This window comes from Harpia harpyja, chromosome 13 (assembly GCF_026419915.1).
Source record: "Harpia harpyja isolate bHarHar1 chromosome 13, bHarHar1 primary haplotype, whole genome shotgun sequence".
Lineage (NCBI taxonomy): Eukaryota > Metazoa > Chordata > Aves > Accipitriformes > Accipitridae > Harpia > Harpia harpyja.
Window position 1 is genome coordinate 22706152 of NC_068952.1, and position 19614 is coordinate 22725765.

The 19614-nt window shown below is 41.4% G+C and overlaps 1 protein-coding gene across 2 annotated transcripts in view; it reads right to left on the minus strand.

Annotated features, from left to right (window-relative positions):
- The window catches only part of DAAM2 (dishevelled associated activator of morphogenesis 2), a 211930-nt gene extending 197544 nt beyond the window's left edge, over nucleotides 1–14386 (minus strand). The window contains exons 1-2 of one of the 2 annotated variants that reach the window (XM_052805723.1): nucleotides 14289–14362; nucleotides 7726–7789 (exon numbers count right to left, since the gene is read on the minus strand). The gene's annotated coding sequence lies outside the window, so the exon portion shown is untranslated. Of the gene's footprint in view, nucleotides 1–7725; nucleotides 7790–14288 lie in introns of both variants that reach the window. The other variant, XM_052805722.1, reaches the window with a different exon arrangement.
- Between the last annotated feature and the right edge of the window lie 5228 nt (nucleotides 14387–19614).

Here is a 19614-nt window from a genome sequence, read left to right on the forward strand (position 1 = left end):
CCCTATGTTATCACTTCATGATTCAGTCTGTCCTTATATTCCCTAAAGAGCTATCCTTAGTCATGCAATTTACATGGCATTACATCTTCTCATCCCTGAGTCTAAATGTAAGGTAGCTTACCCTATGACACTTACAATTGTAACAATTTTTCATTCTGATCAACTGAAACTGCATTTGAACAGGTGACCAAATCTGTGTTTAGCCACATGTGATAACTATAAGCTTACTTATCAAGTGGGCCTGCTTATTTCTATAGCACTGTTTTTGGTATGAAGCACTGGCTGTTTGATTCTGCATTCACATCTGCATCTGTCAGTGCCACAGCATCTCACTATGCAATAAAGTGATCCTCGTCCCCATCTTCCTAACACAACATGTAACAGAACTAGGATGTAACATCTGACAAGATGCAACAGGCATGCTTCTGTGTAGTCCTCATTCATCTCTAAGAAAGTTCCTGCCTCAGCTGACACTAGGGCAGTGAACCCATGGGGCTTTAAGCAGCATTGCCTGGCACATTATCCACATGCAGTTCTAAGTGTTTTTTTCAAAAGAACTGGTGGAGATCGAGCAGGGAAAGAGAGGTTTAATGTCAAATTTCTTTACTTGATGCAAATATCAACCCCCTTGAGTAATAATTTGACATTCCTCAGCAAAGACATGCTCTGCTTTTGAAATACTTACCTTTCATTTATTTTTTATAACCTTAAGAAAAGAAGAATGTGAACTGTTTTGGTTTTTATCTTCCTATGATGGCAGAGGTTTATTTATAGCCAAGAACTGCAGGACAGTTCTCACATGGCTGCTGAAAATTAAAACAGCATGTACAGTTTTGTTTTGTTTTGCTTTTATGCCTTTGCCACTACAATCTCTGCCTGCGTTCCCTAAACCCTTGTTATTGTAACCAGAGCCACATTTTGCATTGCTACAATTGCAGGGTTATGTAAATTCCAAAGGCTTTAAAGGAAAGGGCCTGCAGACTCTGCTCCGGGCCATAGGGAAGTTGACACAAACAGTTATGCCCAACATCTAGGGAGAGGCAAAGGCATTCATAAATTGTCAACAGACAGGAAACCTAAGTCAACCTCAGCATCAACCTGAAGTTTTCTAAACCTTTTAGAACTTACTGGTTTCATTTAAATAGATTGCTCTCTCATTTTCAGTGTTGTGCTTTGCTATCGCCAGGCAAATTTCCTTCAGCCACTTCTGGAAATCTTTTATATCCTGTCTCACTTTCCACCAGTGTGTACTGGTTTACCCAGGACAGCCAACAACAGAAAGCTCTACAGGTACAAACTTTTTCAGACTCAAGGAACTGTATTTTTGCAGTGATCACGAAACTGTACACGTTGAAAAGCATTACTTTACTCATGAAGACTTTTATATTAAAAAGAAAATTACACCAAAATAGAACAACCATACTCATGAAAGACAGCAAGAGAACAAAGAGTATGCATCTGATCCCTTGCAAGAAGTCTTTACAGCAAGTAGGGGTGGGAAGAAGTATGATACACGTTGCACATCTGTGTGCTTCTGAGTAACCAGGTTGTAATGCTGACACTAGCTGTGCATTTCTGTGTGGGCATGGGCAAGCCAATTCATGTTTCTGACTCTGTACTCTCTAAAAGAGGGATAACAATGCCTGACTCAGAGTCAATGTCAGAAGTCTCTGCATAAGCTCATCTTAGTCCCCAGTGTTTAGACAATTCAGCTAAATGAGAAAAATGTTTAGCCCACTTCTCCAGTCTTGCTTCTATTTCAGCTCTAAATCACCATTAGTCAAATCATTCTTAGACCTCAGACAAAAACCTAGATTACATTATTGCTGAAGTATGTGGAGGTTTTACACAGCATGGTGCACCCTGATCACTGGAGTGTGCTAATGAGAGCTCAGGGAAATGACTGGTTTTGTGAAAAGGTGCAGCCAGAACTCCCTAGCCAATTCAGCTAACACCGAAAGGAAGGATGAGGCTGTGGTGCTACTCCAGCATGCTGCTTTCTATAGCTGTTGTGTTTTCCAGGCAACCTTAAACTTGCTGCAGTGGATATGAAAAAGCGGGGCTTGCTGCATTGTTCACCCACCTCTTTGGTGCAAAGTCAATCATGGTAGGTCCTCAGGAAAGAAAACACAGAAGCATTGCCTTGCACCCTGCAACCAGGGAGGTCTGTGCCAAGCTAAGATAGAAGGGACATTCCAAGCAATTCCCAAGCCATGATATTTTAAAAACAATCACTACAATGGAAGAGATTACTTCAGTAGTGGACAATAGTTTCTACTCAGCTGGTAGTTACTGTCAATGCACAGGTGGCAACAGCTGTTCTTATTATGAAAGTGTAGCTGTTTAAATCTTATTAAGAAAGACAAGACCTATTTCTGGAGGTGCAGCTACACAGGATCCCTGCACAGCTCAGGGCTTCTACCTGTTTGCCATGTGTGTTTATTTACTTGGAGCCAGGAACTGCTCTGTGGAGCTCTGATCCTGACCATCACTGTGACCTTGGGCAACTGACTGAATGCCTTTGCACCCACGACTCCTTTTGAAGTCAACTGGTGATGTGGATGTTCAACCATTCTGAAAAAACAAGCCCTAGAGGTCAAAGCCAAAGTCTGCTAGAGCTGAGGTGTTTGGGGTCACATTGTAAATTATATAAATTTTGAACACAAAACCTGAAGCATCCACAGCTAACAAATATTTTTGTAAATGTGGTCCTGTAATTGGCCCAGTGTAACAGAACTCTCAGACACAGAGGGGTGGAGTCCAAGGGACCATCTATATTAACATTTTTTGGAAGAGGACAGTTTATTAAGGGTCTATGTGGAGTCAGAAACAAGCAGCCAGAAGACAAAGAGAAACCAGAAATCAAAGAAGACAGCTATATTAGACTGTGTCCCATTCTTTGTGCACCTAATGATAAGTATCTGAGGACTATACATTTTACTGAACCAGGTAAAGTACTGACCAAAATCATTACTTTATTCTGTAAGTTATGTTTCCTAACAGTCTAAACTCTTGAATCATTTCCTCAAAGATGACTAGTTTAGGGCTTAAAAGCACTGTGGAACACAGGCAAGAAACTCTGATATCCTATAATATCAAATTCCTCAGATTTCAGTCTTGAACTTGAATCAAAATTTATACGTGCCTCTAAATAATGAGCACTGCTTCATACAGACTTTGGTATCTTATCCAAGTATTAAGCAAGGTGGAGGTTGCTTAGCTTTTGGAACCTGTGAAGTCTGCAGCCTGTAATTATTGGCCAAACCAGCAGCGTAGCTCCCGTCTATAATTCATTTGTTTCCCTGAGTTAACAAAACCCTTTCTTACCTTCCATGCTTGCATAGCCAATAGATACTACTTGGCTCAGCACAGTCAGCAAAGCAGGCAGGACAAGAGGCCACTTAGCTCTGACGCATTTTACAGCAGAGAACCTCCAATAGCTGACACAGTTCAAGCAAGGCAAAAAAATCATAAAATACTAACAAACATAACCACACAGACTTTTTGATACGTCAGACAGGCCCACTGAAATAGAAGTATAACAAAATCCTCCTACTGATACCCAATGATAATAAGAAAATGAAAGGCCTGTGTTGGCCCAGTGGTTCAATTTGATGAGGTCTAGTTAGGCCCATATTAAATTCTAAGGACTACCATATTCCTCTGTCGGGTAAAGAAAGGAGGGCAAAAAGAAAGAACTGTAATCATATGGATAGAAGGTACATAGTAAAAAAAAAGCAAACCAAACCAAACAAAAAAACACCCATAAACAGGAATGGAATGGAATGGAACGGAATGGAATGGAATGGAATGGAATGGAATGGAATAGAATAGAATAGAATAGAATAGAATAGAATAGAATAGAATAGAATAGAATAGAATAGAATAGTTCAGTTTGAAGGGACCTACAATGATCACCTAGTCCAATTGCCTGAATGTTTTAATGGTCTCTAATGATGCAACTCAGGTGAGACGCAAAACACAGACTTGTGTTGTCCTCTCTCCCTGCTGCAATCAGTTACACCTAAAAATATCTGGAGGGAAAATGACAGCTGACACAGCCATGGTAAAAATGACCCAAACTAAGAAGTGGCAACTCTGAGGGTGTGAGAAAGTCTTCAAACAAATCACTGGGTGTGTCAGATATAGACGCTAATATACTGCAGTGATTACTATGTCTCTGCTCAGTGAATATGTAAAAGGGAGCTTGGTGTTTTAAGAACCATGCACAATGACCGCTGAACAAACTCAAGTCTGGGTGCATTTGCCTAGGAGTGATACAACTTTTGCTGTGACCCTAAAGCCTCATGGGACACTCAGAACATAACCGAAGTCCAGAGTTACTAAACAAATCCAGCATGGCATCTTATTCTACATGGAGAGTTTCTAGACTGCTTCTAAGTATCAAAGAAGTGGGAAAACTGTTTTTGTGACACCCATGAGTGAATTTCTCAGGGATCTTCACTGTGGCTACAGGGCCCATTATTTCCCACCCTATTAGCATCACAAGATGCAGTGTGTATGATCCACATCAAATGTCAAAATCTGGTCCTAGAAACAAGCCTCCAAAATGCTAGTGAGAACTTTAGCTTCAAAAGTCCAAACGCAACAAATATATGAACCTAAAGAGCTCATGGACTTAGGTCACACAGTCTAAACAGGAAACCTAGAAAATAAAGCTTATATATCCATGCAGCCTGGGCTGTTCCATTGCAAGCAAACAAACAAACAAACAGTAGGTAGGTAAGTAGATAGATAGATAGATAGCACACTGGAAAGCACATACCCCAAGTCACACAAACAGTTAATGGCAGTTAATGACAGCGGCCAGCCAGCAGAATGAAGCCCAAGATTAACAATGGGAGAATTTCTAATGGAAGTCAAGGAGTATTTCCCATTTCTTTGGAGGGATTGCCCCCCAGTCTGGAACCAAACTGCCCAGCTCCCTCTAGCTTCTTTGTGAATTAAGTTTATTCCTGAAAGAACTAAAGAACCCCAAGAAACCATGACTAATGAGTGATCAAAGGAAAAATGAAGGTTGCCTATCTGTAACCATCACTGTGTAACCACTTAGTATTGAGTACCCAGAACTGAACACAGCGTTCCTAGTGTTGTTTCATCACAGCTCAGAGACATATTTCCTCAGGAGGCTATTTGGATCAAAGACTTAAGGAAACATCCCTGAAAGAAAAGAAAAGGCAAAACACAGAAGGGACTTTTTTGCCATCTGCTTCCATTTTAATTTGCTGCACTCCCACATGTCACCAGAGCCTGTAGGGTGGTCAATTGGATTCTGTGTCATATGCATTCATGGGAGTATAGGACTACAAGGTCATCACATCCTGTTTCCTACAATCACAGACAACTGCGTAGTAGACACGTAGTCCAGCAGACTCCACAGCACATTTATTCCAATCCTGTCACACTATAATGTAAGACTTTTCAAAGGATCAGTGGGAAGCAGAATCAGGTAGGTTTTCCAGTCTGAAGTGAGGCAACCATTTTCACTCTTAGTTTAAAGCACCTGACAACAACAATTTAGGTATTTCATTTCACAGATGTATAATATCATCTCCCTGACCTCTGATATCTGATTCTAGAGGTCATAATTTAGTCCACTCTTATTTAAACATTCATGCTCTGTGGGTAAAAATACATACAGCTACAGATATTTTTGTATGTCAAAGTGAGAAAAACCAAAATATTGATATGTATGTAATCTGAATTGTACCTTGCAAAAATCAAGGCTGGTAATTGAAAAATTGACTCTCAATACTGATGAAGCGGCATTCTTAAACTGCTTTTTATTAAAGTACAGTGATGCTATATGGAAATGTTAATATATTATGTTAGGTCAACTCTAGCTTGTATTTACAGTAAGTATTTACTTAGATACGGCTCCCATTTCACAGTAGTTTAGCTACACTAACAAACAGATGTGTAAATCAGAAAGAGTATGGGCCTCTGGAGATGTCCCGATAGATGTGAACATACTAAACGTTGCCACTGTAAGTAAGCAGAGGATGAGGCAGTGAAGAGTTGCTTGCTAAATTTTGCCTCTGTTTAAACATAAAATGTGTCAGGAAGGGCACAGTAGGACATTTACAGCTTAACACATGTCCCCCAGCAGGTACATGAAGCTATTCTAGATAAGCCCAGACACAGCTGGGAAACAATTCATGGGTCCCCCAAGGAAAATTTCACCTAGTCAGAAAATGTATCTGTTTTTCTCCCTATCACTTAGTAATGGTGAGTGCCAAAGACTTTGTAACATTCACACAGACTGCCTGAATCCTGCTGACTAGAAAAGGCTAAGGTCAAGCTTTGTACTTCTGTCATTGGCAACACATTTCAGGGCCTCTACAACAGAGCCAGAGAGATTCACTCATTGGGATGCCTGACCCACAGGGCAGTAAAAGTATGAAACAAGCAATGAGGGCAAGTTCATATCTCAGTAGGGCACAGTTGGAAGACAGTTCATATTGGCAGGGCCCTAGCATGGTTATTACTCTATCCCTGCATAACAGTGCAGGAGGATGCTTACAGATCAGATCACAGGCGAGAACAAAACCAACTGTCTCTCTGTGCATTCAGCTGTTAGAAACATAGTTTAATTGGTTGCCGCTGTATACATGGCTGCAAAAGTAGCAAAGTACTGAAGTCCCCTCGTGTTTGGTCAAGATCTTGCTTTCTTTCATCTGTTGTGCAGATGCTGATGGGGTCGCCTGCCTGGAGGGGGTCAGGATTCTGCCAAATGGATTTAAGCAGGGTACTCACAGTCCAGGCATCCCAGCTTAATGGTCAGTGACTCAGTGAGAAAACCAAGACTGTCTGCACTAGTGGATGGCCCCATTCCTGAAAAAGTTTGTAAGGAAGAATGGTATCCTGGCAAACCTTCTCTACGGATGTACGCTGTTTAATCTAACAAATAAACCCATTCCACCCAGTTAGTGCAGATCTCTTGCAATCATTATCAGCAGTACCTAAGTTTCATACTCTACATGTAGGCAAAAACCTACATGGTTTTGGGTGTAGGGTGGAGAGTAGGAAGAATAACTGGGGATTATAACTAGAGGCTCTGGGAAGCCAGAACAGAGACTGGGGGGGGGGGGGGGGGAGGGTAGAAAAAGGGGAGGAGTACCCACTCTGCAGTAAAGTGATATACTTGCATTCTGGGAGAAGTATGATTTTGATGAATATATGGCTTGTCTACCAGGCAGGAGGCTAAATGCGACATAATGATAAAGATGTTGGTATACTATTTTAGTTTAATTGCTATGGTTTTGTTAAACTAACACTTCAGAGGACATAAAGATAGCTAAAAAAAAATGGGTCTCTAACCTACCTTCAGTGAGAGTATTTATATGACAGTACAGACTCCCATCAGGTTGCAGGCATCTGAGAAAGGTGTGCCTCAGTTTCCCAAAACGCTAAATCCATTAATATTTGCAAAGTACCTGGAAATTTTCCAAAGGAAAGTGCTGAACGTAAAGAATAAATTGCTAACTTTATCTAACTATATATATATGTGACTTACTTATCCTCATATATTTGTATAGCGTATAATTGCAGACAAGAAAATATTCTCATCATTTAACTCCTACTGGTTAAATAGGAACAGTCCATTGAGATTGCTCCATCAGAAACAATCATCTGGCTAATGAGCATACAATACCCACAGCATTCAGGGTTTGATCTTAAACCAGTGGAAAGTACAGAACTTACTGTATTGCAGGGTGATGATTTATTGACTACATATTTTCAGAGGGACTGCACTGTTGTAACATTCCTGGGGAAAAAAATAACTTCATGTTAGACGGAAATCATGTTACACCTCTACAAGAGACCAGGAAACTTCTATGCACAGGTCAGCAGAGGCAAGGATGCTTATACAGCTCCACAGTTGTTTCATTCCTTCTTGAAAAGGTTGCTCCCTTCGACCTGACAAGGAAAGGAGTAGAATTGACAGGCTGATGCAGAGCAACATGGAATTCCCACATATTTCTGTCACAGCCCTCTGGAGATTTGAAAGAAAACAGATGACAGTGGAGGACCAAAAGCGTGCAAAGAGATTAATGATTTTTCAAGACCAGCCTGAAATACTTAAAAATAGCCTATTTTTTTTTTTAAAGCACTGAGCTTTCCTGGAAAATGGAAGCACCCAAAATATTTGGTATTTATGAAAATATCAGCAACAATCATACTATTGATGAGTAAGCCTATTTGAAATGTTTGGATTTAGAGAAATATTTAAACACAAAAGAAAATGCAAAACATTTCTAAAAATAACTGGAGGGGGGTTAGCAAATTAAATCTTTTCTGCAAAAAAATTGTCACTGTTTGTAATCCACTTTTGAACTGGGGAACAAGGAGAGATGCTGGTCACTTTTTTCACTGACAGGAAGACACAGTGCTAAAAATGAAGGTATAGTTTCTTCATGTGCATTCTTGACACTTAAAGGACTCTAAAATGTGAATAAGTTCCTGGAGGTTTGTGATGTACCTGGTCAGGTTCCTCAGCCCACATCTTACAGATATGACTGTTTCTCCCTCGTAGCATAGCTGCAACATCAGAGGATCTTCACAGTGTTTTCTCTCTCGAAGACCACAGGAATATAAAAATGACTACATAGTCAGATCAGAAGTCCATCTAAACCAGTACCCTATCTCCAAGTAATGGTCAGCTGCAGATGGTTAGGGAAAGCATATAAAAATACCATATATAGTCTGATCCTACCCCTGCTCAATCCTTTAGTTGTTTAGGATTTTGAGATGGGAATACAGCCAGATTATCATGTTTAATAGCTACCAGTGGACCCATCCTCCAAGATTTTTCATCTCTTCCCACAGCTTTGTCTTGGGAGAAGGGAATCTTGCCACGTGATATTAAACCCTTGAAATATATCCTTGCATGACTTCTTCACAATGAAATCCAACCTGGATTGTGCTCCTTGGCAGAAATGTTCCTTCTACCTTGTGTGTGTGTGTGTGTGTGTGTGTGTGTGTGTGTTTGTGTATTTAATTTATGAAAATGTCCTGGGAACACATCTTCAGATCAGATCTTAAAAAGATAAATTGGACCTGACCACTTTCTTCAAGGATAAACAGGGCACTGTTTAAATTTCCATCTCTTAAGACTTCATGGCTCAATAATTCAATTGTTTAAGCAGCTAAAAACATTGCCCCTCCAAACAGCAAACAAAACACAAAGACAGACCTCCAAATCAAATCAAGCTTGTTCACTGCCTTGAATAATAAAAGCTGTAACAGTAAAAATGAGTCCTTGTTTATGCCTCCTTAAAAAAAGTAATATACCAAGGAGACAGAATAGAGTTGTTGGGTCTCACAAATCAGCTTCGTCCCCAATACAAAGAAGAGCTGGGCTGGCACATGCATTGCCTGAATTTAAGTCATCTTGGAACACACTGAAGAGAAAAATACTCTTCAACAAAAACAAATGTGAACTTCAAAGCATATGAGCAGAAATCAGTGATTATTACTTTGAAGCCAGCAAAACTGGGAAGTGAGCAAGCACTTGTTATTCAGGAAGGGAGCCTACTGCTCTCTTGCTGCCAAAGTTTTTCTCAGTTCCTCAAGGTTACCACTATTTCCATTTTCACATAGTCTAAACACATCCTTCTGATCTCCAGCTACCACTCGTTAAATTCCAGCAAGCCTTCTGATCTCCTCCCTTCCTTATCTACTTCCTTCTTTCCACCTTAAGTCTCTCTAATTCCTAACTCCAGAGAAACCTTATCACCGGTATAAGCCTACCATACTCTCAGAATAACTTTTCTACTAAAGCCAAAACCCATGAGCTTCTCCTCATCAGATTTGTTACTCCATGTTGTCCCAAGTCTAGAAAACTACTACTAGAAGACATTATCTGACACCATAGAGATCACCAGAGAAGCCAAAATCTCAAGTGTTGAAATACCATGTGGAAAATTGAAAATATAAATCTAACATAGAACATGTATCTGGGCAACATACAAACTGGACACAAAGCCTAAGGGAGGGCAAAGCCTGTTTGACCATCATCAGGTACAGATTTAACACACAGCACTAAGCAAGCTTGAGGCTGCACTACCAATAGCACTGCTCAGCATGTGATGTGTTCATGGGCATGTGGCTACGTGGTTCTCAGCAAATCAAAGCCGGATACATTGTGGACATGTCAAGAAAAACAGAACATGAGTACAGGACTGACATACCAAAGCTCATGGGAGCTTCCGGCAACATGGGACACATTCCTCTGTGACCTCTACTGCTGTAAAACAGCAGTAGCTCAACTGACCTTCAGAGAATTACACTGCTGTAAAAAGTATGTGAGAAGAATCAAATCCATTGTGTAGATTTGCCCAAGTCAGTTGGCCAGCATTTCAGAAGCAGCTTATAATTTTGGCTCTCTCAATTTTTGAGTGTCTGTGCCTTAACAAGACACTAAAAATAAAGAGCCAAAATTACAGGTTGCTTTGCACAACTCGGGCCTCAGTTCCTCTGGACCAAATTCTGATGCTTCTTGAACTTACTTGTAATTGAAGCCTGGAATAAGTTTCTTGAACAATACAGAGCTAGGAAAAACTTTCACTAGTACAGATGAAAGCAGACTTGCACTGTCTATGCCTTAGGTCACTCAATACCAGTCTGAAGATACTGGGCCAAATCCTCAGCTGGAATACATCTGTCATAGCTACACTGGAGCCCCCATACCTATTTGCACTGGCTGAGAATCCAACCCAATAAATCCCACTTAACTAATTTACATAGCATTATGAAATGTAATACCTACACAGAGCTTGGAAGGTAACAAGTCCTCAGCCTGATAATGACTCAGAGTAGTGTCAAACAGAAGTAACTCCACTGTTAAGTGGAATTGCGGAAAGATAAGAATTAATCAGATCTACTGCATGTTAGTATATATACTGAGTCTCACTGCTACCAGTTTTCTGCAAATGCCTCAGTTCAAATGAGTGTGATATTAGGGAACACAACTGGTAAAACAGAAAAGCCACAAGAGACACCACTGTCAATCATCAACACAATAAAAAGCATGGGAAAATACATGTAAACTCTTTCATCCAATGAAAATCAGAGCAGTCAGCTTTCTTTTAATTTAGGAACATGCTATGCTTGCCTGGGGGCTGCAGGGGCAGGGAAGGGAAAGATGGTCAGATCTCCATAGGACTGACCCAGGTTTGAAAATTCACAGCAACTAAAGCACTGAGAGCCAAACCTCCCACACATCCTTCCCCTAAGTGTCAGGAAATGGTGTCCCCTGATTGCTCAATCGCTAGGTCAGATAGCTGGCGGGGACGGACTAGATGGGTTTCTGGGATTCCATTGGACCTTGGGGGAATTTTATGTCAACTAACGCAGATGGAGCAAAACCAAACTATCTGGGAGATGCCTTCAAGATGCTGTTCAACTCTTGCTGTGCCTCCCTGCCAATAAAATACAGTCAGTGCATGCCACGTCTGGACTTGGTAAGAAAAATTTTTACAGCTGATTTCAAGATGAACAGAATGATCTCCATTACACATAAGGAGCACAACTGAAAAAAACAGCAGCGATAGCAGCAGAAAAGTGATACAGTGTGGTAAGGCCACTAGGATATCCAGAGAATTTGCTTACTCAGCTCTGTGAAACTATGAGACTGCACTTCGTAACACATAATATAGACTTTTAAAACCTCAGGGTTGCACTGTGACTGTCATAAGTTCCAACAGGGAATTCCTTTCTGTTTCACAAAGCAAAACTGGAAAGATGTCTGCCCTGTCCATATTGTGGTTTTTTCTCTTGCTTTCAGGGTCAGTGTCCTCCAGTAGAAGAACTAGCAATTTCCTGGCTGGTATAACCTCATCCAAATTCAAGGATGCTGAGTGATGACCCATGCATTCTCACGAGACACTAAATTGAACTCCTGCCAGATCAGTATCTCCTTCCCCATTCCTCCTCCTACCCTTCCACTCAGTGTGCAACTTTCCCCCTGAACCATGACTAACAGCCCACAAGGAACTTCCAGACTTGCAAACCCCTGCAGGTAGTGTCGCTCACTAGTGGGATGCTGAGCTGGAGGACAGAGAGAGGAATCATGAGACAGAAAGGAAGCAGTCAGCTTAAAACACCCCAAATTGGGAATAATCACCTCCTTAGTTCCTCTTCTCACCCTCTCAGCTTTCAGCAGTTTTGTATATATTAGTTCTGTATTGCCCAATGCACTTCAGACAGACTAGCTGCTGAACCAGGTAAAAGTGTCTGTGTCTCCCAGACACTTGCCTTGGCTGTGACAGCTCTCAAGCTTTTATTGGGGCATATACACTTCTAACAACTTACTACATTTCTTAAGGATTTTTTTTCTTTCACATTGCCAACCAATGTGATTAGGCTGTTGCTAAGAAAATAAAGCAGCTTCTTGGAGAAGGAGCTGCTAGGCTACTGGAAACAAAATCTAATAAGAAATAAATGGGGGAGAGGAAAAGGATTCTGATATGTCATGGTAAAGCAGCCCAGATCCCAAACCGATTCCTTCCAAGTCTGGAGACTTCACTTCCAAAGTACGTCCCTGCAGGATCTGGCTCTGAGAACAGAGGCTCCCTTACATGTGCAGTCAGTATGGTTGCTTTTTCTTCAGCTCAGCCTAGTTTGCTTTACATGGCATGGCATGGCATCCCTTAATGGGGATTAGACCTTGAACACCTGCCCAGTAAAGCTACTTCCATTACATTAGCCAGCACACTGGTTACATCAACCAGCAGTTGCTTTCAGCATAGCTACCTAGACTTGCTCACTTTCATTTTCCAGGGGAGATCCCTGCAAGACTCTCTCCTCACAATCGTCACCTTTCCTCCTTTTCTCCCTTTTCCCTGCCCCAGCAACCCACTCTGCCACCCTCAAGAAGGAAAGTATTTGCAAACTTAGTCCATTACCAAAACAACTCAGCCCAGGGAGCACTGACTCGCAACAGTGTTTCTTGTGACTGCTTGTTGGTTGAAGCCAATTACTAACAGCACAGTGCATTATATTGTGCAATTCACATAGCTCCTGCTTCTCAGCCCAGCTTTGTGTTTATGTTCAAGGGCGTCATCTCTCCTTGAGCAACTGCACAGACCGACCACCCTCTCACTGGCAAAGAGCTTTCTAAAGTTACAAGTGCTGGCTAAATATGTCAGCTTCACACAGGAGGCATCAAACTCTTCCACCTGCCTGGGGAAATGGGCTGTTTCTGTCAGCGGTCTCATTAGAGAAGATGCCAATGAAGGGGACAGCTGCCCCCACAGCTGTCCCCAGAACTGCTCCCACCTCTAGTCAGGGAATGAAGAAGGGACATCCAGGTGTGAGGTGGGGGAGGTAAGGTTAATTACATGAATGCAGCACTGAATTTTAATTGTAAATAAAAACAGCTGAGTGCCTCACTGAAAACACCAGCTTTTTATGGAGTAGGCTTGGGAATCTCCGGACTGCTGAAGTTTAAAAAAAAAAAAAAAATTATTAAGAATCACTATCCTTCCTTGGCACTTGCACCATGTGTCTCTAGCAGTGCCTGTGCAGGTTTTTCACAGGGAGATTCTTCTTTTAGTAGCTGCATCATTCATGTATGACTCTGTTACAGCCAGTTTTTGGATCTGAGAGATGCCTCTTCCCTCTGCAGAAGCAGTGGGTTCTTTGGAGAGCCCTTAGTATCAAGCGAGTAGAGGCTCAAGGTGCTAAATTTGTCAGATTTAGCGAGCGACACCCCATACTTATGTTAGGCTCTGTTATTGTCAGTAGCCTGGCAAACAGAGTGGGACAGGACTTCATTGTCAGGGAGCCAGGAAATTGCCTGTCATCCTCATAAGGAAAGAGGAACTGCTTGCTGCACAATATGACAAGGGATTAAAGAGTTAAAAAAGAAATCCTGCATTGTGGAGTTGCCTAAGGAAGTTGGGCTTTGCCTACGGCTTATTTGGGATTTTGCTGTCCTGCTACCAGAATATGAAGGAGCTTTCAGTTAATTTTGTAGTCTTCCAAAGATACATCCTTCCCTCCCTCTTCTCTCCTTTGACCTCCTTCATCCCTTGTCACCCCCATCCACATACAGAAGAGTGCAAAAGCCTGTACCATCAGCCCTTCTCCATACCTTTGGGAGAAGCAATCAAGCTAAACCTGAATCCTGTGTTCTGCCAAGCTGGCTTCAGGATATTTCAGAGGAGAAAAAAAAAGAAAAGAAAGACAAGTGGTACTTGCAGGGATTTGTTCTTGAAAACAAGCAAAAACACGAGAAGATTTGCTGCAGCAGCTGCACTTACAGTGTAGTGCCTGTGTCTCTGCGCAGTTCCTCCCTGTTCTGCAGTCCTGTAATCCACACAGTGAAATGCCTGTGCTGCTCCTCTCGCTGGCTGTGCTGTCGTAGTGAGACTGGAACTGCTGCTGTTTTCACTTTCAGACCAGCCTCTCTCTCCAAATCCTCTGACGTCAGACAGCCTCTAAGAGATACTTATGGAATGAACAATCTAAAAGTTTCTCTAGGTACAGCCCATATTGCAGTTTTTCGGGATTTGTAATTTTTACACTTTTGGATAGAAAACCCCTCCAAGGGGAGGTCAGGGAGGAAATGGTGGGGAACTACAGATGTGGTTGTATAAGTCCCTGGCAAAAGACAATCCTGTACTTTTCTGCCCATGGTATATTATATCCACACCCAGGATGTAACTATCTGTCATGAAAGTCCCCATTTGGAAAGTGGTATTTTCCAGTCTCTCAGCTGTGCCTAAACAGTTTTCGAATCAAGCCTGGCAAAGAGGTCTCACACATACACTCCTAGCCCACAGCCCTCTCCTGTGTCCAGGCTTTGACTGGTTTTAACTAAAGCAGGAGTGAAACAGCCCTTCCAAGCATCTTGTCCACATCCTCTTTCAGTTTTGCACTAACCCCTTCCAGCTGGAATGTTTTCCCAGGCATGTGGGCCTGCTTCTCTCCTAACTTCAAAATACCTTCTAGAAGTGTCTCATCTCAGATGAATACCAGCTCAGAAAATTCATTTGATCTTTGATGTCTATTATGCTGTGCCTATTTGCATCTCTATTTCTATTATTTCTTTGGAACTGTATAGTATGACATGTTTTACCTGCTGTGAAAGCCACTTACAGTGTTACACAGAAAAGAGATGCTACAGCAAAAACTGAAGCAGAAGTATTAACATTAATGTTAAGCAGTACCCGAAGAGTGAAATGCTATCATGGTATAATCCTGCTGTGGCAAGTGATGATAAATTTGGACTTATAGGACCTCTTTGTTTTGCATTTAAGAGCTGAGCTTGGCTATAAGCCTGTAAGTATCAGTAGTCCCATCTGAGAGATGAGGAAACTGAGGTCTGAAGGTGAAGTGGTATATGTTGAAAGTCCTTGAGTGAGCCTTGCCTGATTGCAGACAGACCTTTTTAAGAAGTTCAAAATTTATTCAACATTTTCTGGAGGAGTCTACAAATGTGCTGCTATTATAAGCAACTGTTATTCTTTTTTATACCCCATCATTTCCATTTGTAAACAGTTATAAGAAGTATGTGTGTTGGTACCACTTTTGGAGATGTGAGTGCTATTTCAAAATGTAAAGGCAAGCCTCTTTTCTGTGCCACTTACTGGCAGAGAAAATTTACCATCTGGGGTGTGTGGATCAGTTTTTTCAAATACATATGCTTTCTCTTTTCTACTCTACCATCATCACCTTTGGGCATGAGCCAGAGCTCTTTGAAATCAATAAAAATTACCTGATCAACTCCAAAAGGCTTAAAATCAAGTTTGCTCTGACAATTTTCTAATGGCAGCTAGCCACATACATTGCCATATCATCACTATGACCAAAAGCCTTGAGATAAACTCCAGAAGAAAATGGTGTCTCTTTGAAAAGATTTCCACCCTTATACTTAAAAGATGGGTCTAAGAATCTGGCAGATGCAGGAACAAGAAAATATTCCCAGCCCCAAAGCAGTATTCCGTCAAGCAAAGGAAGTAAAATTTTTTCATATATAGTGAAAAACAATAAAAATAACCCAGTTTTGACAATGCAATCCAGGTATTGAACAAGTGGCGTTGTTGTCCCCTCTGGCTATCAGATTTGCCACTTGTCTACTTAAGATCGACAACGATAATTCAGGGCATGAGTCCCCACACTGCCATGCTGCATACTACTCTTATTAAAGATCAGACCTGGAGTTACGTTGTTACCTGTTGGCAGCCTGTCCCACAGATATCCGCAGGGAACTCTGAAGGGCAGATTCAGGGCTTCTCTGTAGGACACCAGAGTTGTTCCTTATGGGTAGTTTCACCTCCCACCAGCTTTCATTGACTCAGCTCCTGTGGTTGATAAACTCTCTGTAGCACAGTAAAGGCTCTGGATGTTTGCTGAAGATAAGATGGCTATCCATAACTCCTGCTTTCTCTGTTTAATTTATAGGATTATATTACATCTTCTCCCTAGAGCGTGGAAAAGGAGGAACATGGAAATCCTCACTATCACACAGAAGTAAAGCATGAATAACTACAGCCTGTCTTCAGTGTGACCTAAGCACAAATGGGATTTCTTTTTTTCAAAAGACTTTGCAGCAAGATTGAAATGCCAAGAGACTGAAATGCTTTTGTTTATCCATACATGATATGGACAATGACAGTGAAAGCTGCTATTAACCTGTGTCCAGTAGCACATTTCATTTCTGTCCAGAAGGGATATGCCTCTTAACGTGTAGTTTTTAAGGTAGAAACATCCAACCCGTCAGAAGTGCTACAACATTCCAGTTACTGCAGATTAAGACAATATCTCTATGAACCTGTTGCATTTCTTTATGGAAATGAAAGGAAGAATAGCCAGTTGTGTCATTGTATATTCATAACCTCTGCACTGAATGACATAAGACTCACTTCCACAAGATGCAACAGGAGCCCTTTTTAGAACACAAGACTATGATACGAAGAGCACAAAGATCCCATCTGCGGGCAATCTGTACTCCTGTTTCCTATACAGGAGAATCCTCTCCATTGGACTGGGAGTATACTTGTGGGAGCACAATTTGATCTATTTTAAACACAATTTATTTAAAACAGTACTCCTCCCAAAAGATACTAGAGGCAGGCACTTTTGGAGGGTGAAAATCAACTTTGTACACTGGACCAACACAAGCATAGGCATTACTCAGCCCTAAAAAACAGAGACCCTCTGCATCACTAGTGCATGACTGACAAAACAAGACAGCATGTGCTCCTCCAATCCAAACCAGTCTCAATACATGTTTACATGAGCAACTATAGCAGTTCAGTTGTCACTTCCTCAGTGCTACATAACAAAATAATAAACCAAAGGAAATGAAACCATATTAAAATACTATTCTTGGTGCCATAGTGGAACAGACCATTCAGCTCTCTAGTCTAGTACACTGCTTCAAGCAGTGGTTAGATACCTGATGATTCAGAGCATGGAGAATGGAAAACACACTACATCCAGCCAGTTGTGGGCTGGAATATTACATAAGAACTGGGGGGTAAAGAGGAACGAGAAATTCCTTCTTGAACCCCACAGTTGATCAGTTTACACCCTGAAGCATGAGGTTGTTTCAGATGCTGGATTTTTTCCCTTGCTATGAATGTTATTTCTGCATATATTTCAGTTTTGGGAACCTGCCCGGTTTTTTTCCAATCCACTGAAGTCAGGAAATGCAAAATTATGGCATATATTCAAGAGTAGCACACACCAAAGCATGCAGAGAGCTCTATCTTTGTCCTCAGACGCACACAGCCTTGGCCATAGTTTCTAAATCCACCCAGTGATTTTCCTTTCATTTTGCATGACAGAATTCTATTCTCTGTGTACTTTTGGCCTCCAGATTTAGTTCTCCACTGTGCAGACCAGAGTGAAATCACTTACAGATCTCATAGACGTCTTCATTTCCAAGGCCTGAAGCAGTAACATGGCTTACCAGGTGCTAGTAAACAGTTTAAGCGATGGGAAGGGAAGCTGGTGATGTGTTGCAGATACACATCTGCCAGCAAGAAGGATCATTCTAAGACACTGCCGCAGCTATCTTTGTCCCATGCAAGGGATTGTATCCCACATATCAGGAAAGGGGGAAGGAAGCACTTTCTGGTGCTGTACCACAGTGTACCTGAGATGTCTCTTTAGCCACACACGATCATGCAGAGGATCTTAAGTGTCTGCGTATCATAGTCAATGCGTGGCACTGGATAAGTCTGTATTTACAGCTAGGCAATGAAGTGACAGCATTTTACACTCAGTTTCCTCCAGGATCAAAGTCAACAAAAAGTGAGACTCAGGGGAGAATGAGGCTTACACAAATGAAGGAGTGCTTCCAATTAAAAGTAGTGCAGTGTTAGAGTAAGACCTACAAAGCCAGCATCTCTGCAGTACACTGCAACTGAACTCAAGAGACTGAGGGACTGACTGAACTCCTCTAACTAAATTTAGCAACAGCCTTAGCCTTGATGGACAGTACTCATACATGAGGGTACACAGAAGGCAGCATGGGCTGAGAACACCCTGCCTCCACCGCTGGCAGAAGAGGAGGCAGGAAAGAGTGAGCTCTGTCCCACACAGGGAGTTGTGGCTAGGCTCTGACTCCTTTGCAGCAGTCAACTAGACCAAAGAGAATTGAGTAGGCCAGACTATTTGGACAGTTGTAAACTAAAATTGTTCTGCAGATATATAATATCAGAATTAAACAACATTTTTGTAATATATCACAGCCCAACTAGCTATTCCCAGAGCTAACATAGATTCACTTTGTTTTCCACCAAAAACTATATAGCAAATTCAGGTTAACCAGGGTCCTTTGAGAGCTTTGTGGGACAACAGTTTCTTGGCCTCTTTCACACACATACTGGACTGATAACTGTTAAAGCGAAGATGCTTCAAAGAAGCCAGAGATATGACTTGGGGAAAAAAAGGTACACACGCAGTAGACAACTATGCAGACAGAAATGCCACCTATGATATACCATATTAACAGCAATCATCATGTGTTACAAACATCAGGGGAGCCTGGGTTGGAAGGAGAGTTAAATTATGTGGACAGTATGAAATTTAAGTGTCTTGACTGGTATAATTTTTTTCTTTTCTTTCCTAGACATTCTCTCTTCTTGCAAAGGATTTATTTTTAAAACACTCCAGGAAGCCAAGACAGCTTATTAGACTAGCAATTATCCTGAGTCACTTCCTACAATGGTTTAAAACAACTTTTCAGAAAATCTCTTCTGTGAGTGTGGATGCAAGTATATCAGTGGCCCACAGAGTTGAACCAGTAAACCTGAAAAGAGTAATGATCTACAGCTAACTACATTACATTTTTAATAACACTGAAAGAATACCAAGGTTGGAAAATCAAATGCTGGAAAATGACAGATACCAAACACATTATGATATGGATATGTTTATCCACTACCCATGTAAAACAGCTGTGGCAGAACATGGGATGGGACGCAGCTGCCTGCATTTCAGTTCAAGACATTTAGCTCAAAATAACTCTCTTTCTCCTTGTGGCGCTTGCCACAGTTGATATGAGCCTGATGCATGGGATGAAGCAAGTATCTATAAAATGTGAGAACACAGTCAGAGCTGGTGCTGTAATTTTGG